The sequence below is a fragment of the Arachis ipaensis genome, chromosome B4 (genome assembly GCF_059453495.1).
Source record: "Arachis ipaensis isolate K30076 ecotype BB chromosome B4, ASM5945349v1, whole genome shotgun sequence".
NCBI classification, from domain to species: Eukaryota; Viridiplantae; Streptophyta; class Magnoliopsida; order Fabales; family Fabaceae; genus Arachis; species Arachis ipaensis.
The window spans coordinates 48,714,829-48,737,791 of NC_142439.1; the positions used below are offsets into that span (position 1 = coordinate 48,714,829).

At 37.4% G+C, this 22,963-nt stretch overlaps 1 non-coding gene across 1 annotated transcript; it reads right to left on the bottom strand.

The window, feature by feature from the left end:
* Positions 1 to 18,827: 18,827 nt before the first annotated feature.
* Positions 18,828 to 18,935, bottom strand: LOC148567481 (small nucleolar RNA R71). Its single transcript, XR_015881535.1, has one exon. It is a non-coding gene; the product is annotated as a small nucleolar RNA R71 (small nucleolar RNA).
* Positions 18,936 to 22,963: the final 4,028 nt, after the last annotated feature.

Consider the following 22,963-nt stretch of genomic DNA (forward strand, 5'->3'; position numbering starts at 1 on the left):
GCCATGCTCCCGCGTAACTCACTGTTTCTTTTCTTCTTGTTTCGAATGCACACATGACGCGGATGCGTCAGCGACGCTGGCGCGTCGTGTGCCTCTCTTTTTTTTTATACAGAATACAAAATGAAGATGCTGATGCAGATGTTATGAATGACACTAATAACATAAAGTAGAATAAAATAAAATAAATTAAAACTAAGACTGAAAAGGAACGATTATACCATGGTGGGTTGTCTCCCACCTATCACTTCGCTTTTACATCCTTAAGTTGGACGGTCTTCAGGCTCATTCTGCTTCTGTTGGTGGGTCTTCTAAGAGGAAGACCTCTAGCTCTTTGTGATCCTTCATCTTCTCTCCCTGATAAAGCTTTAGGCGATGTCCATTGACCTTGATGAATTTGGAGCTAGAAGGATGACGCAGGAGAAAAACTCCGTATGGCTCTGCCTTTTCTACTCTGTAGGGACCTTCCCATCTTGATCTCAATTTGCCTGGCATGAGCCTCAGTATGGAGTTATAAACGAGAACCAACTCCCCTGGTCTGAACTCTCTCCTTTTTATGTGCTTGTCATGGACAATCTTCATCTTCTCTTTGTATCGCCTGGAGTTGTCATATGCTTCTAGGCGAAGGTTCTCTAATTCTACTAGTTGCAGCTCCCTTTCAGCACCAGCTTCTTCAAATCCCATGTTGCACTCCCTCACAGCCCAGAAATCCTTGTGTTCCACCTCTATTGGAAGGTGGCAAGCCTTTCCGTACACTAAGCGGAAGGGGCTCATCCCAATGGGTGTCTTGTACGCTGTTCGATATGCCCAGAGCGCATCTTGTAGCCTGGCACTCCAATTCTTCCTATGAGGCTTTACTATCTTCTCCAGAATACGCTTTATTTCTTTATTAGATACTCCTGCTTGCCCATTGGTTTGGGGATAGTATGCTGTTGCTACTTTGTGAACAATTCCATGCTTCTTCAGTAATCCTGCTAATCATCTGTTATAGAAGTGAGTGCCTTGATCACTCACGATTGCTTATGGTGATCTAAAGTGACAGATAATATGATTTCTAACAATGGAAACAACAGTGTTAGCATCATCAGTACGAGTAGGAATTGCTTCTACCCATTTAGAAACATAATCTACAGCTAACAGTATATAAAGGTAGCCACCAGAGTTTGGAAATGGACACATGAAGTCAATGTCCCAAACATAAAAAATTTCACAGAAAAGCATAATCTGTTGAGGAATCTCATCCCTCTTGGATATATTACCAAACCTTTGGCATGGGGAACAAGATTTACAAAAGACAGCAGCATCTTTAAAAAGAGTAGGCCACCATAATCCACACTCTAGGATTTTTCTTGCTGTTCTTTGAGTGCCAAAATGTCCTCCACTCTCCGAGGAGTGACAGGCCTCTAAAATGGACTGAAATTTTGATTGAGGCACACACCTTCTAATTACCTGGTCAGCACCACATCTCCATAAGTATGGGTCATCCCATATATAATATTTAGACTCGCTTTTCAGCTTGTCCCTTTGATGTTTAGTAAAATTAGGAGGAAAAGTATGGCTAACTAGATAATTAGCTACAGGTGCATACCAAGAAACTACTTCAGATACTGTATGCAAGCTATCAAATGGAAAAGCATCATTGATAGGAGTGGAGTCATCCTTAATGTGCTCAAGGCGACTCAAGTGGTCTGCCACTAAATTCTGGTTACCACTCCTATCCTTAATTTCTAAATCAAATTCTTGTAGCAACAGTATCCAACGTATCAACCTTGGTTTGGACTCTTTTTTAGCTAATAAATATTTTAGAGCTGCATGGTCCGAGTTCACTACCACCTTAGTACCAAGTAAATAGGCTCAGAATTTATCTAGAGCAAAAACAATAGCCAAAAGCTCTTTTTCAGTGGTGGTGTAATTAGACTGAGCAGTGTCCAAGGTCTTAGACGCATAAGCAATTATGAAAGGATCTTTACCTTCGCGCTAGGCCAGTGCCACTCCTACTGCATGGTTGGAGGCATCACACATAATCTCAAATGGCTGACTCCAGTCTGGTCCTCTCATAATTGGAGCTTGAGTCAGGGCGATCTTCAGCTTATCAAATGCTTGCATGCAATCCTCACTGAACTCAAACTCAATATCTTTCTGCACCAGTCTGGATAAAGGTAATGCTACCTTACTGAAGTCCTTAATAAATCTCCTGTAGAAACCTGCATGATCAATAAATGACAAGGGGTAATGATTCTTGCGAGTAGCTTGGTTGAGACGCCTATAATCAATGCAAACTCTCCATGAATTCTGCACTCTAGTTGTCAGGAGTTCTCCATGCTCATTCTTTACTGTTGTGACTCCAGACTTCTTGGGCACCACTTGTACTGGACTGACCCATTCACTATCTGAGATGGGGTAGATAATATCTGCTTCAAGTAGCTTGGTCACTTATTTCTTGACAACTTCTAAGATGGTGGGATTTAATCTTCTTTGGGGTTGATGGACAGGTTTTGATCCCTCTTCTAAGAATATTCTGTGCTCACAAAACTGAGGGCTGATGCCTACTATATCCGCCAAGCTCCACCCAATTGCTCTCTTGTGTTTTCTCAGCACACTGAACAGCTGCTCCTCTTGTTGGGAAGTGAGTTCCCTTGCAATGATAACTGGGAGCTTCTGATTATCCTCAAAGTAAGCAAACTTGAGGTGGGGGTAGAAGGGGCTTTAATTCCAATATCTGCTCATGGTTGGGTTCTAGATCATCTGGAGCTAGTGATAATGGCAAAGTGTCCTCACTGTGTTCAGAGGATGTCCCCACACTTGGACCTTGCTCCATGTACTTTTCTTCCACTTTTTCTTGGTGAACTTTAGCTACAGTTTCATCAATGATGTCACACTGGAAGATAGAATGATCTTCTGGAGGGTGCTTCATTGCTTCATTTAAACTGAAACTCACTGCTCTGCCATCTATCTCAAAGGAATAAGTTCCTGAGAATGCATCTAGCTTGAACTTCGAAGTCTTCAGGAATGGTCTTCCAAGCAGGATTGATAATGGTCTTCCTTAGTCATTAGGGGGCATTTCCAGGATATAGAAGTCAATGGGAAATGTGAGCCCCTTAATGCTCACTAATACATCTTCAGCAATTCCAAACACTGTAATAATGCTCTTATCTGCTAACACAAAACGAGCTGCCGACCTTTTCAAGGGAGGGAGCCTCAAAGCATCATATATAGACAATGGCATTATATTAACACACGCTCCTAAATCACATATGCAGTTAGAAAATATTACACCTCCAATAGTACAGTTAACCATGCATGGACCTGGGTCACTACATTTTTCAAGTATACCTCCCATTAAAGCAGATATAGAACTACCTAAAGGAATAGTTTCTAATTCATTAATTTTATCTTTATGTATGCATAAATATTTCAGAAACTTTGCATATTTAGGTACTTCTTGAATAACATTAAAAAGGGGAACAGTTACCTCAACCTTTTTGAAAATTTCTACCATTTTGGGATCAAGTTCCATCTGCTTCCTGGACTTCCTTGCAAGGTGTGGAAATGGGAACAGTTGCCTCAACCTTTTCCAATAATTCTCTCCTGAGCGTATCCCAATTGGTAATAGTTGCTTCAGGTTGGGAGTAGTACCACTCCTTCGTCTTTCCCTCAAGAGAAAATAGGAAGGTGGTTAACAGAATTGAAGTTTCATTTGCACCATGATGCCTAACAGTAGAACAGGCTGTCTAAAAATCCCTGAGGTGCTTGATAGGTTCCTGAGCAGGTAATCCATGAAACTTGGGCATCAAGTTGATTTGTGCATTGTGGAGTTCAAAATCTTCAGCCAGATTTGGATGACGCACTTGATACGGTTGCAGTGTAAAATCAGGGGCTCCAGCTTCCTGGAGAGTAATCCTCCTAGGTGCTGCCATACTATCTGCACGTGAATCAACTGAATCAGTAGTAAAGGAGCTTGTTTCTTCCTCAGATGGCGGTTCATATTCGCCCTTAGATGAGACTGGTGAATCGATAACAACCACTTCACCACCCTCAGAGGATAACCAATGCTGAGCTCACCTAATATGTGAAAGAGTTCTTTCAATTCCAGGATCAAATATGGCTAAGCTCGGATCAGGTAGTGAACGAGTCATTCAACGAAGGAAACATACAGCTCATGGTAATAAAATAAAATAAAATATGGGAATAAAATAAAAATATGTACACTAATTAATAATTTAGCACGCTATTGCAACTCCCTGGCAACGGCGCCAGAAATTGATGCGGGGCGAAAGTCAGCCAATTATGAAATCAATATAGGAAATATGTTGCGAGTATAGCTCTTAACCAGCAAAAATCCACCTCATCAATTTAGAAAGGTTGTCACAAAAGTTTAGAATAAAAATACTGGGAGTATGAGTCCCAGGTCATCTCCCAACGAGTTGCTAAAAAAGGTGTTAATTTATTAACCGGGAGTTTTTTGGGTAATTTTGAGCTTGGGCAATGGGCAAATAAATAATTGTAAATTAAGGCAATGAAAATTAAAAGAGATTTATAATATTCAAAATAAAAAGCCTTGACTGGGGGAATGATTAATTGGAAGTTCTATCCTTGTTGGAATTCTCTCAAGTGTAGTGTAAAGAGGTTGTTATTTTCACTTAGTTAACGCTTACTACATAAAGGAAAGTCAAGTGATTGAGCTAACTCTTATTCGCAAATCCTAGACCTCTCCCTTGGGAAGGTCTAGCGTTAGTAAATACAGAATTAGCCAACAACTTCCAATTTAACTAATCACTTGAGCATTCCAACTCAAGTGTCTCCTCTTAATCAACCCCCATGTCAAGTTGGGAGTCTACTCTATTGACATGAGAATTACTTGCATAGAATTAAATAAGGAATAAAAGGAAGACATGATAGATAATAACTACGATTCAATTAAAAGTAAAAGTAACCATTTGCATTAATAAATTTTAAAAATAATCCAATTGTAACTCTAAACAAGAATTAAGAATATGGAATAATAAAAGAGTAAGAGAACAAACTAGAATAATATTTTCAACAGAGGTGATGACTCTTCAATATCCAAAGCAAAAGTAATAAACTATGAAACTATGAATAGAAAACCTAAAGGAAGAGTAGTTTTCCTCTCTAGATTCAGATCTAAAAATTAAAACTATGCTAATGAGAATGTCTGTTGAGTCCCTGCACGTTCCCTGGCTCTAGTCTGTGTTTCTAGGCCAGAAACTAGGTCAAAACTCAGCCCAAAATCGCCTCCAGCATTTTCTGTTAATTCTGCAGATCGCGCATGTCACGCGTACGCTTCAATCTCGCGCATGCGTCGCTTGTCGTTTTGGCGTGTCACGCGTACACATCATCCACGTGCAAGTGTCTTTGTGCAGTACTTTAATCCACGCGTACGCGTCAGGCACGCGCACGCGTCGCTGCAAATTTTTCCATATCGCGCTCTCGCGTGAGCTAGGCATGCGTGTCAATGCTCGCTGGTTATCTCCTTGGTTTCTTGTGTTCCTTCCATTTTTTCAAGCTTCCTCTCCATTCTCTAAGCCATTCCTGCACTATGAAGCCTGAAACACTTAACACATGGATCACGGCATCGAATGGTATAAAGGAGAATTAAAATATATAAATTAAAGATCTCTACGAAGCAAGTTTTCAACCATAGAACAAAACTAGGAAGGGATTGTAAAAATCATGCAAATCATATGAATAAGTGGGTAAGGATTTGATAAAAACCACTGGAATGAGCACAAGATAAACCATAAAATAGTGGTTTATCACTGCTCCTAAATAACATCAAGAACAACTTTAAATCCAAAAACCCTCAACTAACCGAATCTTACTCAGCATGTTAGGAAGGGATTTCTCACCTTACACTTACTGGAAATTAACGTTTCTTGGCCCTCAAGTCAATTTAAGCATGATTCCTAAGGAAGAACATAAAAAAAAACACATGTTTAAGCATGTTTCATTGAAACCAAAGCAAAAGGGAGATGGTGCAGCCAACTCACCTTGATTCCAGCCTTGATAAGTCATATGATTATGTAGAGAAAGAAGAGAGGATCATTTTGGTTAGATTGGAATTTTGATTTGAGTTTTAGTTCAGCCGAAATCAAGCTTTGAAGATTTGGAACTAAGAACTTTTCTCTCCTTTTCTCTCTTGGGAATTTCGGCCACAAGGAGCAAATGAACCAGCCTTAGGGGTTTTGGGGGTGTAGGGTGAGTTTTGATTGGTTGGCTTGGAGGTGGGTTAAAATAATATTAAAATATCTCAGGTGTATAACTACTAAAACTAGATGTATTGGAACACTTGTAAAAACATCTCTAAAAATTATTTTCTAAGCTAATTGCATAAATGACACTAATAACATATTTATTATGAGAATAAAACATGTATGATGAGGCCTTGGCATTGCTAAGCCGCACCAGTAAACTGTGAACCCGGTTAAACCGATTTTCTGTTTTTATCTAAAACTGACCAGGTAACATTATAATATCATTTAAGCAGCTTATAATACTAATATAATGATAATATTATACTATTATCTCTCTTCTCTCATGAATCGAGTCCGGTTCATTAAATTGAGACTATTTAGGGAAAACAGAATCAAAACTCCTAACCGATACGGTTCAAAAGCTAGGTTCTTCGTGACTGCATTATTGAGCTTGCCTCAAAAAAGGTTCTAGCTTAAAGATGACATAATGACAATGAGGATTGAAATGCTTGATTATATAGCAGAGGTTCTCTCCTTACTGATCTTCCAGAGAAATCCGTACTTTCAAAAAAGGTCTCACATACTAAAAAACCAGGGTTGTTACTTTCTACCCTCCTAAAAAAAAATTTTGCCCTCAAAATTTTTGTTATCTAAGAACAGATGCGGGTAATCAGCTTTCATCTCATCTTCTAGTTCCCAAGTGTGCTCTTCTTCTCCTCTTTGTCCCCAAGCCACTTTGACCAAGCAAACAGTTTTACCCCTCAGTTGCTTATCACTTCTTTCTACGATCTGAACCGGTGATGCTTGGTATGTCAAATCGTTTCGTAACTGTACTCTTTCCAGTTGTAGAACATGACTCTCGTCGAGAATATATTTCTTAAGTTGCGAGACATGAAAAACATCATGAAGGTTTGACAGGTATGGAGGAAGGGCTACTTGATAAGCTACTAGACCGACTCTTTTAAGTATTTGGAAAGGTCTTATGTATCGAGGGTTAAGATTTTTAGTATTAAGGACTCTACCTATTCTAGTAGCTGGGGTTTCTTTTAGAAAGACATGGTCTCCCTCACTAAACTCTAAGGGTCTACGTCTATCATCAGCATATCTCTTTTGACGGCTTTATGCTGTCTGGATCTTCTAACGAATCCCCTTTATCTTCTCAGTAGTTTCTTGTACCAAGTCTGGACCCAAAACACTAGCTTATCCATCATCGTTCCAACACAATGGTGTCTGATATCTTTTCCCGTAGAGAGCTTCATATAGTGCCATCCCGATACTTTGCTGGTAACTGTTGTTGTAGATGAACTCGACCAATGGCTAATACTTATCTTAACTACTTTGGTTATCCATCACACACAATCTTAACATGTCTTCTATCATCTAGATTCTTCGCTCTGGTTGTCCGTCTGTCTGAGGATGGTATGCTGTACTCATATGCAGTTCTATCCCCAATGCATTCTGAAAAGCTCCCTAGAATCTGGAAGTAAACCTCGGATCTTGATCTAAGACAATTAACGAAGGTATCCCATGCAGCAGAACGATTTCTTGGATATATAGCCATGCTAGCCTTTCTAAAGTATAGTCAACTCGAATCGGAGGAAAATACGCCGACTTTGTCAATCTTTCCATAATTACCCAAATGGAAATTTGTCCTATTGAAGCTCTTGGCAATCCCATGACAAAATCCATACTAATCTTCTCCCCAAGATGATGCACTGGGACGAATAGACTTCTTTCTAAGTAGCTCATCCAACTACTTCTTCAACTCTGCAAGTTCCAACGGCGACATCGGGTACGATGCTATAAAAATCAATCCAGTTCTAGGTACTAGATTAATATTGAATTCTATCTCTCACTGAGGCCGAAACTCAGGAATGTCGGCCAGGAAAACGTCAGGAAATTCCTTCACCACTCAGTTCTGTTCTAGACTTAATTCACTGTCATTCGAGCTAGTCGCTAACAAAACATACCCCTCACAATTACTCCCGTCTATGGTAACTCTTGCAGAATTTATATATAACGTATGGGACAGAAATGGTTTAGTATATAGACTATCACACGGAATAATAGCAGTTCTTTCAAAGCAATCAAGGAAAACATGATACTTAGATAACCAATCTAATCCTAGAATAACTTCTAAACCATATAGAGGCAAACATATTAGATCATGTATGAAAATCCTATTTCTAATAGTAAACAGTACTTGCAGGCACACTAAACTAATTAAAGAATTTTGGGATGCAGGTGTATGGACAGATAAATCAAAGTTTAACTCAGAGAAATCTAGTCCCAACTCACGAGCAACAGTTAAGGAAATATAGGAATGCGATGCACCCAAATCGTACATTACAATTAGAAATCAATTTTTAACATAACACTGACCTTAGATCAGGGTGTCTGATTGCATAGCATCATCAGTAGTCATAGCAAACACTCGACCTTTTTATTGGGTTCAAAATGGATTCCGAGCAAACTTTCTTTGGTAGATCCTAGCTGTGTGTCCAGATTGCTCACAAGTAAAACAAGCATTCGTTCCTTATAGCATCCAAATCTAACATAGCCATAGCCATGGAGATTATAACAGCTGTGAGGATAGCTGTGCCTCGCATCGATTTGTCGTTCAGAGATCGATTAAACTATGACTATTCACAGTCATTAAGGTCCCATCCACACCAAAAAATCAACATTAAGGTGATTAGTCTTAATATCTCAAGTTAGGCACAAACATTCCCAAAAATGAGCGCTCATAGACATTCATGCCAAATGTATCTCCAAGGTACCCTAAAAGCATGAGACACACAATATAGTATGCAATAAAACATAGTCAGTCCACTCCCCAGGCTCTACTGGGAACGAACTGCTCTGATACCAAATTGTAACGACCCAACTCTCAGTATGCCATGGTCATACAAGAAGCCAAGTGTTACCAACTTGTTCTTCCTAATTATTAACTACTACTTAATATATGAGCCTGTTCCTTGTTAGAACGTTGCCGGTTTTACGAGTAACTTTTTTTTTCTAACTTATATTGTTGCGAGCGAGGGAGTAAAATAAATAAGCACACACTGATAGAAATAATAAGGAAGCATAAAGAAACATATAACACATCTAATAATATACATCATGTACACTATAACAAAATATGTAGCGTTCACAAAAGATCAAGTTAGTTTACATTGTCGTCATCCTACATAGCTAATATATACACGACACTCCCAGGGCCTGGCCCATACAAAAAGCCGCCAAACTGGCGCCCAGGCTAGCGTAACAACTATATAGCTCCTAGCTCTCGGGTGTACTAATACAAGTGAGAGACTAACTAACAGATAACGTCAGACTAGAGTGTCATCAAAAGAATGCCCCTACTATTGTCAGACAATATCTACACGTGGCCGTTTGGAAGGTCGTCATGAGACTCGCCCATCTCCTCATCCTGCTTTATCTCTATCTTAGGATCCTCCTCCTCCTTGTTGTCCATAGCTACAGCTATACCCTCGGATCCACCAAAAGCACTACTGTGACTATGTACAAAACCATTCGCGAGCACAGGTCCGTTCGTGTATATTGGAGCTACCCGGTCGTCTGGTGGTGCCAGCTCATCAGGCCGTGAAAAGTCAGGGATTGGTTCAAAGGGAAGTCCCACTCGAGTGGTATCACAGTTACGTAGTCACCAGCTAACTCGGGCTCATCAGGAATGATAGGCTCAGGTTCCACCACATTCAAAGGTTGAGCTGGTATAGGGTGTGCGGGACCATTGGGAAAAGGATGTCTAGGTGCGTCAGAGTGTAACCAGGATAAGGGAAAGTCGTAAGGAGCATCGGGGTAAAAATGCGGGCTAGATAGAGGATGTTGAAAAGCTCGATTAGGTAACGCATATTGTCTAATACGAGGCTCTAATCCTATAATGAAGTAACTGTGATGTACCAGATCCTCGTAGATGTAAGGGTCCTCGAACTCATAGAATATCACACCCGTCTCCATCTGAAGGGGAAGAAGGGAGAGAAGGGGGTAAGAACTGGGGAGGTCTTAGTAGGGCCGGGGTTATAGTTACATTCATTTATTCGGTGATGATGAGTAGAAGATAATAGAATACAACGAAGCAGTAAATAGAAAATAAAGATAGATAGAGAAAAGAGGGAAAATAGAAAACAGAACACGAACAGAAGAATACAAGAAAATAAAACACAGATATATCATACAAGCAGACAAACATAAAGAAATAGATCACACACAAAAAAGGAATACAACAGAGAATGATGCGCAAACAAGAATGATGCATGCCTAGTCCTAGTGCAGGTAATGAGCTCATCTGTCGGTTTCTACCCGCTCCCGACGTAACCCAGCATTACTAGCCGGATATGGCTTTCCTGTTAACTATACCCCTGTGTACAGAAAATAACCCCTCTGCCACCATAGGGTCCACTGCACGCAGGAAATAACACATCTGCCACTGCAGGGATGTATACCGACACACCTTCTGTATATAGGAAATAACCCATCTGCCACTACAAAAATGGAACAGGTGGTCATGGTACTTCTGTAGCAGGAAATAACCCCTCTGCTAAACAGAAAAAAAAATATGGATCTGTACCACAGGAAAGCGTTCTTAGTGGTCACACCACCATCTATCTGACTGCCATAATGCAACAGATGAACATATAGATATCTCTGGAGTTGCCTTAATGCAACAAATGACCTCTTAATAGGTCCTCTGCTTTTTATCATATTACTTTTTCGCTTTGTCTCTTTACTCTACTCTGATTATTCTTTTCTCAGTATCTCTTTACTCTGCTGTGATTTCTCTGTTTAACGTTAGTATTTCAAGCTTATGTAAATTTTGGTATGAATAGTTACCCTGTCCCAAGTATAGGTTCATTAAGTCTATACTAAAACAGTTTAACTTTTCATATAATACCTAATCCTAGTCGCAACTCAAGGACTAACTATGTTGCCCTAGTTCGTTCACTAATCTTTGTCTGTTTTTCTGTCATTAAAACTTTACAGAATTTTGTTTGGTTTTTATCTTTTCTTTAACTTCTTATCTTTCCTTTATCTTTGCCTCACTATCATGTTATTACCACTCCCTAAGTTTTTTATGAAGGTAATTATGAGATTCTGCGCTTAAAGTTGTCTTTCTAAAGCTTTTACGAAAAATTGCCTTTTTCGCATTATTTTATTATTTTTATTGAAATATTATTTTTAATTAAATATTATTATTTAATATTTTATTATTATTTATTATTTTATCATTAAATTTTCGAAAGTTACCCTACTTTGACTTTTAACCTTTAAAATTCACTTTTTACCACCCGTAACTTTTAATATTTGTTCTTTAACCACCCTAACTTTCAGAAATTACCAAATAACCCCTCAAACACCAAATGTTTTTAAAGATCTAAAGCCTGTTCTTAAAATGTTTTTCATCACACTCAAAATATTCTTCGTGTTCTTCGTAAATTCTTTAGATTCTTTCTCTGTTTTTACCCATTTTTCAATCTTTTCAGTAACCGATTTTTACCAAAATTTATAATAAATTCCCAGCCACTAAAACCCCATATTTTCTACATGATTTTAACACAAATTGAACCCCAATTTAGGGACTAGGATTTCGGTTTTCCAGCAGCTCCAAGAACATGAAATCAAAGCTTGAATTTCATCAAATTTCACCAAAATTTTACCAAAATTTCACCAAGAATCAATCATGTATGCAACCAATTTTTAGCACATCCAAATCATACAACATTCACAAAACTCAAACACAAATAATTAAGATTAATTTCGTCAAACCCTACCTGGTTTTGCTGCTCCTAATTCAGTTAGACTTTCCGGTGGTCCTTAAGCACTTTTTCCTCCTAAATCACATCAAGAACAACTTTAAATCCAAAAACCCTCAACTAACCGAATTTTACTCAGAATGTTAGGAAGGGATTTATCACCTTAGACTTGCTGGAAATTAATATTTCTTGGCCCTCAAGTCATGTTAAGCATGATTCCTAAGGAAGAACATCAAGAAAACACATGTTTAAGCATATTTCCTTGAAACCAAAGCAAAAGGGAGATGGTGCAGCCAACTCACCTTGATTCCAGCCTTGATAAGTAATATGATTATGTAGAGAAAGAAGAGAGGATCATTTTGGTTGATTGGATTTTTTATTTGAATTTTAGTTCAGCTGAAATCAAGCTTTGAAAATTTGGAACTAAGAACTCTTCTCTCCTTTTTCTCTCTTGGGAATTTCGGCCACAAGGAGCAAATGAACCAGCCTTGGGGGCTTTGGGGGTGTAGGGTGAGTTGTGATTGGTTGGATTGGAGATGGGTTAAAATAATATTAAAATATCTTAGGTGTATAACTACTAAAACTAGATGTATTGGAATACTTGTAAAAACATCTCTTAAAATTATTTTATGAGCTACTAGTATAAATAACACTAAAAACATATTTATTATGGGAATAGAACATGTATGATGAGGCCTTACCATTGCTAAAGTCATCAGAGAGTGCTGGTGCTCAGCTGCACCAGTAAACTATGAACCCGGTTAAACCGATTTTCTATTTTTAACTAAAAACTGACCAGGTAACCTTATAATATCATTTATGCAGCTTATAATAATAATATAATGATAATATTATACTATTATCTCTCTTCTCTCATGAATCGAGTCTTGTTCATCAAATTGAGACGATTTACGAGAAACAGAATCAAAACTCCTAACCGATACGATTCGAAAGCTAGGTTCTTCATGACTGCGTTATTGAGCTTGCCTCAAAAAAGGTTCTAGCTTAAAGATGACATAATGACAATGAGGATTGAAATGCTTGATTATGTAGCAGAGTTTCTCCCCTTGCACATCTTCCAGAGAAATACATACTTTCAGAAAAGGTCTCACGTACTCGAAAACCGGGGTTGTTACATCTTGCACAGTGAGATGTGATTAATGCATGTGCTTAAGCAAGCAAAATTAAGGATACAATAAAGGCACAAGAAACAGAGACAATATGATTGCAAAAACAAGTAGTGTGCGCATGATACATTGCATGAAGGATAAGTGGCACACCAAACTTAATGTGACACTTTCACTTGGAATTGATTCAAGTATCCAGTAAAAATTAGAAATAAATTTTGTTGCATAGTGATGCGTTAGCATCTTTCCTACCTTTTCCTAGTGAATTTGCATTTAATTTGTTGAGTTTAATCAAGAATTAATTATCTTTTAGCCACTATGGATGCTACTTTGAGTAGTGTGCAATTCTATTTATTTTAGGTAGCATTCGGATGGATTTGATGGAGTTTCCTCAGAAAAAGAGAAGAAGGCGAATGATGCTGTCAACCCTGACCTATCTGCACTCAAACCTAAATAACTCAAGTTATAGAGGTCCAATTGACATGATTTTAGTAGCGTTGGAAAGCTAACTTCTAGAGCTTTCCAACAATGTATAATAGTCCATATATTATTCACAACTCATTTGCTGCTGCTTTCTGATATTCTGAATTACTATTTGATGCAATTGAAATTCAAAACACTCTTTTTTGTTTGTCTAACTAAGTAAATCACTTAACCATTGTTGCTTAATCCATCAATCCTCGTGAGATCGACCCTCATTCACTTGAGGTACTACTTGGTACGACCCGGTGCACTTGTCGGTTAGTTTGTGGTTATAAATTCCGCACCAAGTTTTTGGCGCAGTTGCCGGGGATTGACTGTGATTGACAACTGCTAGTTATTTGATTGCTTAGATTAGATACTTTTTACTTTAATTAATTTTTCTTTTAGTATTATTCATTTTCATTTTTTTAATTTATTTATTTATTTATTTATTTATTTATTTTTCCTTTCTTTCTTCTCGTTCATTCCCCACCCCCGTTTTCTTTTTATTTCCTTTTACCTTCGTTTCCTTTTTAATTTGTTTATTTCACTTTCATTTTGTTTCTTTCATTTTTTTTTCTCTATTTTATTTGTTTTATTTGATCCATTTTTTTTATCTTTCTTTCGTTCTTTTATTTTATTTTATTTTATTTCATTTTTGTTTTCCTTTTTATTTATTTTTTTCTTTTATTTTATTTTTTTATTTTATTAGTCTTATTTAAATTTCAACTTTAACTCTTAAAATTTTGCTCAATTATTTTTTTTATAAATTTCTGAAATTAAGTTTGGTGTTTCCGTAGTAATTTTTTAAAAAAAATATTTTTTAAAATACTAGTATTTTTCTTTGTTTAATTTTTATATTTTTAGTTTATCTCTTTTCATTTATTTTTGAATTTTTCTTTTATTTTATTATTCTTTATTTTATTTCCTTTAAAAAAAACATGTTCTTTCTTCTTTGCTTTCCTATTTACCACGTGGTGCGTTTAATTCTTTTTGGTGTTTTGTGCTAAGGAAAATAATGGAGAGAGATCACATAGGTTACTACTCACACCCAAGGAGTGATTCTTATTATTGTGGATGGAGGAACTACCCGAATTTTGGTTGGTAAAGTCGAATCCAAAGAAACTTCAGTGCTCCATGTTCCAACTATCAAAAATAACCATTTCCATATTCATATCAAGAACCACCATTGATGAGCGGATAATTTATACACTTTTTGGCATTATTTTTAGTATGTTTTTAGTAGAATCTAGTTACTTTTAGGGATGTTTTCATTAGTTTTTATGTTAAATTCACATTTCTGGACTTTACTATGAGTTTGTGTGTTTTTCTGTGATTTCAGGTATTTTCTGGCTGAAATTGAGGGACTTCAGCAAAAATCAGATTCAGAGGTTGAAGAAGGACTGCTAATGCTGTTGGATTCTGACCTCCCTGCACTCAAAGTGGATTTTCTGGAGCTACAGAACTCAAAATGGTGCGCTTTTAATTGCGTTGGAAAGTAGACATCCAGGGCTTTCCAGAAATATATAATAGTCCATACTTTGGCCAAGTTTAGACGACGTAAAATGGCATTGAACGCCAATTCTACGCTGTTGTCTGGAGTTAAACGCCAAAAACACGTCACAAGCCAGAGTTGAACGCCAGAAATACGTTACAAACTGGCGTTCAACTCCAAGATTGACCTCTACACGTGTAACATTCAAGCTCAGCCCAAGCACACACCAAGTGGGCCCCGGAAGTGGATTTATGCATCAATTACTTACTTCTGTAAAACCTAGTAACTAGTTTAGTATAAATAGGACTTTTTACTATTGTATTAGACATCTTTGATCAGTTTTATGCTATCTTAGACTTTCATGGGGGCTGGCCATTTGGCCATGCCTGAACCATTATCACTTATGTATTTTCATACGGTAGAGTTTCTGCACTCCATAGATTAAGGTGTGGAGCTCTGCTGTTCCTCAAAGATTAATGTGATGAACGTGACAATCATCATCATTCCCCCACGAACGTGTTCCTAACAACCACTTCCATTGCACCTTAGATTGAATGAGTATCTCTTGGATCTCTTAATCAGAATCTTCGTGGTATAAGCTAGATTAATGGCGGCATTCATGAGAGTCTGGAAAGTCTAAACCTTGTCTGTGGTATTCCAAGTAGGACTTTGGGATTGAATGACTGTGATGAACTTCAAACTCGCGAGTGCTGGGCGTAGTGACAGACGCAAAAAGAGGGTGAATCCTATTCCAGTATGATCGAGAACCTCAGATGATTAGCCGTGCTGTGACAGAGCATTTGGACCATTTTCACAAGAGGATGGGATGCAGCCATTGACAAGGGTGATGCCTCCAGACGATTAGCCATACAGTGACAGCGCATCGGACCATTTTTCAGAGAGGATAAAAAGTAGGCATTGACAACGGTGATGTCCTTACATAAAGCCAGCCATTGAAAGGAGTAAGACTGATTGGATGAAGACAGCAAAAAAGCAGAGATTCAGAGGAACGAAAGCATCTCTATACACTTATCTGAAATTCTCACCAATGATATACATAAGTGTTTCTATCCTTATTTTCTATCTATTTATTATTTATGTTCAAAAACTCCATAACTATTTTATATCCGCCTGACTGAGATTTACAAGGTGACCATAGCTTGCTTCATACCAACAATCTCTGTGGGATCGACCCTTACTCACGTAAGGTTTATTACTTGGACGACCCAGTGCACTTGCTGGTTAGTTGTATCGAAGTTGTGAATGAAAAACGATTTATTAAGACGTGCGTACAGAGTTTCTGGCGCCGTTGCCTGAGATCACAATTTCGTGCACCAAGTTTTTGGCGCCGTTGCCGGGGATCACAATTTCGTGCACCAAGTTTTTGGCGCCGTTGTCGGGGATTGTTCGAGTTTGGACAACTGACGGTTCATCTTGTTGCTCAGATTAGGTAATTTTCTTTTTGCTTTATTTTCAAAAATTTTTCAAAAACCTTTCAAAAATTTCTCATCTGTTTTCGAAAAAAAAATAAATCTTTTCAAAAATATATTTTTCTTCAGAATTTTTAAGAATGAATTCTAGAGTTTCTTGAAGCATGTTGAAGCCTGGCTGGCTGTAAAGCCATGTCTAATTCTTTTGGATAGGGGCTTCCAACCATCAGCATAGAGGCAAGTTAATTGGAATGTCAGCCGTGGCATGTCTGAGTTACATACTAAAGCTTGGCTGGCTATTAAGCCATGCCTAACCCTCGGATTAGAGCTTTAGACTAAGAATACAAGATTCCTTGAATTCATATTAAAAAATTTTAAATCCTTATTTTATTTTTCCTATATGTATTTTCGAAAAAAATATACAAAAATCCAAAAAAAATAAAAAAATCATAAAAATAAAAAATATTTCATGTTTCTTGTTTGAGTCTTGAGTCAAGTTGAAAGTTTGGTGTCAATTGCATATTCATCTTGCATTTTTCGAAAAATTCATGCATTCATAGTGTTCTTCATGATCTTCAAGTTGTTCTTGGTAAGTCTTCTTGTTTGATCTTGATGTTTTCATATTTTGTGTCTTTTCTTGTTTTTCATATGCATTCTTGCATTCATAGTGTCTATACATGAAAATTTTTAAGTTTGGTGTCTTGCATGTTTTCTTTGCATTAAAAATTTTTCAAAAATAAGTTCTTGATGTTCATCTTGAAATTCAAAGTGTTCTTGATGTTCATCTTGACATTCATAGCATTCTTGCATGCATTCATTGTTTTGATCCAAAAGTTTCATGCATTGAGTCTTTTTCATGTTTTTCCCTCTCATCATTAAAAATTCAAAAATAAAAAAAATATCTTTCCCTTTTCAAAACTTTTTAAAATCTAGTTGTTTTTATGAGTCAAATCAAATTTTCAATTTAAAAATCTTATCTTTTTCAAAATCTTTTTCAAAAATCAAATCTTTTTCATTTTTCTTATTTATTTTCGAAAATTTTAAAAATATTTTTCAAAAATCTTTTTCTTATCTTTATCTCCTAATTTTCGAAAATAATATCATCAATTAATATTTTGATTCAAAAATTTCAAGTTTGTTACTTGTTAAGAAAGATTCAAACTTTGAGTTCTAGAATCATATTTTGTGATTTCTGGTGAATCAAGTCATTAATTGTGATTTTAAAAATCAAATCTTTTTCAAAACTAATTTCAATCATATCTTTTCAAAAATATCTTTCTATCTTATCTTTTTCAAAATCATATCTTTTTCAAAAAATTTGATTTTAAAATATCTTTCTAACTTCTTATCTTCTTATCTTTTCAAAATTGATTTTCAAATTTGTTTCAACTAACTAACTAACTTTTTGGTTGTTTCTTATCTTTTTCAAAATTACCTAACTAACTTTCTCTCTCTAATTTTCGAAAATATCTTCCCTCTTTTTCAAAATTTCTTTTTAATTAACTAATTATTTTAATTTTTTATTTTAATTTTCAAAAAATTACTAACCTTTTTCAAAAACTATTTTCGAAAATCACTAACTCTTTTTCAAATATTATTTTCGAAAATTCTCTCTCTCTCTTATCTCCTTCTATTTATTTATTCATCTACTAACACTTCATCTCACCCAAATTCGAACCCCCTCTTCCATCTGTGTTCGAATTTTTTCTTCTTCTTTTCTTCTACTCACACAGGGACCTCTACACTGTGGTAAAATGGACCACTATTATTATTATTTTTCTGTCCCTCTTTTTCATATGAGCAGGAGCAAGGACAATAACATTCTTGTTGAAGCAGATCCATAACCTGAAAGGACTCTGAAGAGGAAACTAAGAGAAGCTAAATTACAACAATCCAGCAAGCACCTTTCAGAAATTTTCGAACAAGAAGAGGAGATGGCAGCCGAAAATAATAATAATGCAAGCAAGATGCTTGGTGACTTTATTGAACCTAATTCCAATTTACATGGAAGAAGCATCTCCATTCCTGCCATTGGAGCAAACAATTTTGAGTTGAAACCTCAATTAGTTTCTCTGATGCAGTAGAACTGCAAGTTTCATAGACTTCCATCTGAAGATCCTTTTCAGTTCTTAACTGAATTCTTGCAGATATGTGATACTGTTAAGACTAATGAAGTAGATCCTGAAGTCTACAGGCTCATGCTTTTCCCTTTTGCTGTAAGAGACAAAGCTAGAGTATGGTTGGACTCACAACCTAAAGATAGCCTGAACTCTTGGGATAAGCTGGTCAAGGCTTTCTTAGCCAAGTACTTTCCTCCTCAAAAGCTGAGTAAGCTTAGAGTGGATGTTCAGACCTTCAGACAGAAAGAAGGCGAATCCCTCTATGAAGCTTGGGAGAGATACAAAGGACTGACCAAAAAGTGTCCTTCTGACATGCTTTCAGAATGGACCATCCTGGATATATTCTATGATGGTCTGTCTGAATTAGCTAAGATGTCATTGGATACTTCTGTAGGTGGATCCATTCACCTAAAGAAAACGCCTGCAGAAGCTCAAGAACTCATTGACATGGTTGCTAATAACCAGTTCATGTACACTTCTAAGACGAATCCTGTGAGCAATGGGACGCCCCAGAAGAAGGGAGTTCTTGAAATTGATACTTTGAATGCCATATTGGCTCAGAATAAAATATTAACTCAGCAAGTCAATATGATTTCTCAGAGTCTGAATGGAATGCAAGCTGCATCCAACAGTACTCAAGAGACATCTTTTGAAGAAGAAGCTTATGATCCTGAAAACCCTGCAATAGCAGAGGTGAATTACATGGGTGAACCTTATGGAAACACCTATAACCCCTCATTGAGAAATCACCCAAATCTCTCATGGAAGGATCAACAAAAGCCTCAACAAGGCTTTAATAATGGTGGAAGAAATAGGTTTAACAATAGTAAACCTTTTCCATCATCCACTCAGCAACAGACAGAGAACTCTGAACAAAATACCTCTAATTTAGCAAACTTAGTCTCTGATCCATCTAAGGCCACTGTAAGTTTCATGAATGAAACAAGGTCTTCCATTAGAAATTTGGAGGAACAAGTGGGCCAGCTGAGTAAAAGGATCACTGAAATCCCTCCTAGTACTCTCCCAAGAAATACAGAAGAAAATCCAAAAGGAGAGTGCAAGGCCATTGACATAGTCAACACGACCGAACCTGGAGAGGAAGGGGAGGACGTAAATCCCAGTGAGGAAGACCTCCTGGGACGTCTAGTGATCAATAAGGAGTTTCCTTTTGAGGAACCAAAGGAATCTGAGACTCATCTAGAGACCATAGAGATTCCATTGAACCTCCTTATGCCCTTCATGAGCTCTGACGAGTATTCATCTTCTGAAGAGAATGAGGATGTTACTGAAGAGCAAGTTAACAAGTACCTTGGTGCAATCATGAAGCTGAATGCCAAATTATTTGGTATTGAGACTTGGGAAGATGAAACTCCCTTGTTCACCAATGAACTAAGTGATCTGGATCAACTAACATTGCCTCAGAAGAAACAGGATCCTGGAAAGTTCGTAATACCTTGTACCATAGGCAACATGATCTTTGAAAAGGCTCTGTGTGATGGGTAGCAAGTTCAGTTCCTTTTCTTTATACTTGACACATTATTCACTATAGACACTTGGCTCACATTCCTTCTTAGAACATTGATGCCCAGCACCTCTTTGGGCTACTAAATGCCTTGTAGTTAGGTTGCTCTTGATAGTGGACTTTCAGCTGATGATCCTGGGTTAGTTAACCCAAGTCATCAAGTGTTGATGCACTCCAAAGAGCTTAATAATCCAAGCAGATCCTAATACAAAGACACCACAGGCATATATTCTAAGGTTCAAGCTATTGGTGTCCAGCTTTGTTTCTTTTTGTTTTTCTTTTGTTCTGCCACTCTTTGGCTATTTCTTTTTCTCCCTTTTTTTCTTTCTTTTTGTTTTTCTTTCTAACCAAGGATTTTTATTTGATTGAGATTCATAGACAGTAGGCCACTTTATACTTAGAAGGAGACATCCTAGTTCTTTTATTCACTAAAAGTGAGCTATCATACAATCACACATACATACCACCACTTACTTTTATTGTACTTCTATCTAACAGAGAACTATCTCACTTCTCATTCAAACATTTCTTTTATTGAATTGAAAATGCAGGGGACAAAGCATGCTTTTAGTTAAGTGAAAGTAAACACACAAGCACACACTTAGACTAGCTTATTTATTGCAAAAAAAAATTGATTCTAATTGTACTAGATGAACACTTTAGCAAGACATAAATCAAAGCATTTTTCAACAGCAGAAGTTAAGTATAGATATAACCTATTGGTTTGCAGTTCTTTTGTCCCTCCGTCTGTTGTGCCCCCTTTTGAGTTATTATGCATACTGTCTTCAATTGGTGGTTAGTTCCCTGCACAATTCTCAAAAGTTGCTTGCTTCTCAAGCCCTTAGGTGACTGATTAGTACATATGAATTGAATGTGGCTTTTGGAGTTAGTTTGATGTGGGAACACCAAACTTAATTCCTTGCCACTTCCTCTGATGCAACAGGTTAACAATATGTAATGTCTTGTGTCCTTGCCAAAGGTTATAGAGTTAAAACTAGAAAACAGTTAAATGGTTGACTAATCATGTTTGATTGCTTGGAGCTAGTGTTGTGCAGGAAGTGAAGGTGTGCTTTTAAATGAGGTTTTGGTGGAACACCAAACCTAGAATCCTTCATTCTCCCTATTGTTTTGGTGTACAACACCAAACTTAGCTCCTTGCAATGCATATCAATTATTCAACATTTTTATTGAAAAGGCTATGAAAAGAAAACTACCTCAGGTTGGGTTGACTCCCAACAAGCACTCTTTTATTGTCACTAGCTTGACATCGAACCTCTTAGATCATGGGGGCTGAAAATCATAGTGCCTCAGCTTTTCTCCTCTTACTGTAAACTTCCTTCCGGTCTCCTTTTTGATGATCTCTAGGTGTTCAAGTGAAAGGACCCGGTTTACAGTGTAGTATTCAGATGATTGTGGGGACACCTTCATTGGTTGGGTGTTTAACATTACTTTATCCCCTGGTGAAAAGCCTTCAGTGGGGATTTTCTTGTTTTTCCACCCTTTTGGCCTCTTCTTCTTCTCTTCTTTCTTAAGAGATGATTCATGCCTTGGTGGTTCTTTATCTGGAATGTTGAGGTTCTCATCTGGGGGTTTTGGATCCAGTTCCTCCTTGATTTCTTTGGTCTGTTGCACCATCTCTACTTCTTTCAAGCATGGATGTAGAAGTCTTGGAGTTAACTCATTGAATGCCTCCTTCAAGCTTTGATCCTTGGCCTTATCCTTCATAGAATCTTTTTCTTGAATTGGCTCATGCAAGGTTTTAAAAACATGGAATGCTAGGTGCTCATCATGCACTCTTAGCAATAATTCCCCTTTCTCAACATCTATCAATGCTCTGCCCGTAGCCAGGAAAGGCCTCCCCAGAATGATGGGAGTGTTAGGGTCCTCCTCCATATCCAGGATGACAAAATCAGCTGGAAGAAGGAATTTCCCCACTTTTACCAGTACATTCTCTACAACTCCAACTGCTTGTTGGATAGATTTGTCAGCCATTTGAGGGAGTATTCGTGTGGATTTCAGCTCACAAATTCGAAGTTTTCTCATTAGAGACAAAGGCATCAAGTTTATGCTTGCACCAAGGTCACAGAATGACTTTTCAATTGTTATGTTTCCTATGGTGCAAGGTATATAAAAAGTCCCAGGATCATCTTTCTTCTCTGGTAACTCTCTTTGGAGAATAGCACTACATTCCATTATCATCTCAACAATTTGTCCTTCTTTTAGGGACTTTTTCTTTGTCAGCACTTTCTTCATAAATTTGGCATACACTGGCATCTGTTTAAGTGCTTCTAAGAAAGGAATATTGATGCTGAGGGTCTTGAATATGTCTAGGAACTTTGAGTATTGCTTATCCTCATTCTCTTTTTTGAACCTCTGAGGGTATGGAAGTTTGGGGATATGTGGCTTCACCCTTTCCTTCTTCTCTTGTAGTTGTGTTTCAAGGATGTCCTTATCTCTCTTTGAGCTTTTTGCATTCTTGATTTTCTGATCCTCTTCACTTCTCTCTTCTGTCTCTTCTTATGGAACTTCTCTGTTGTGTTCTTCCTGATTGATGGCTTTCTTCTCACTTTCCACTATGATTGCTTTGCACTCCTCCCACTTTGTAGTTTTTCCTTTGTCCCTCGGGTGGTCTTGAGTGGCACTAGGGGATGCATCTGTAATTCGTTTAGCCATTTGTTCCATATGCCTCTCGAGATTTCTGATTGAAGCTTCTTGGTTTTTGCTTGTTGTGGCTTGATCTTTTCTTGCTGCTTCTTGATCTTTTCTTGCTGCTTCTTGATCTTTTCTTGCCATCTCTTGATTTTTCATGAGTTTCTCCATCATT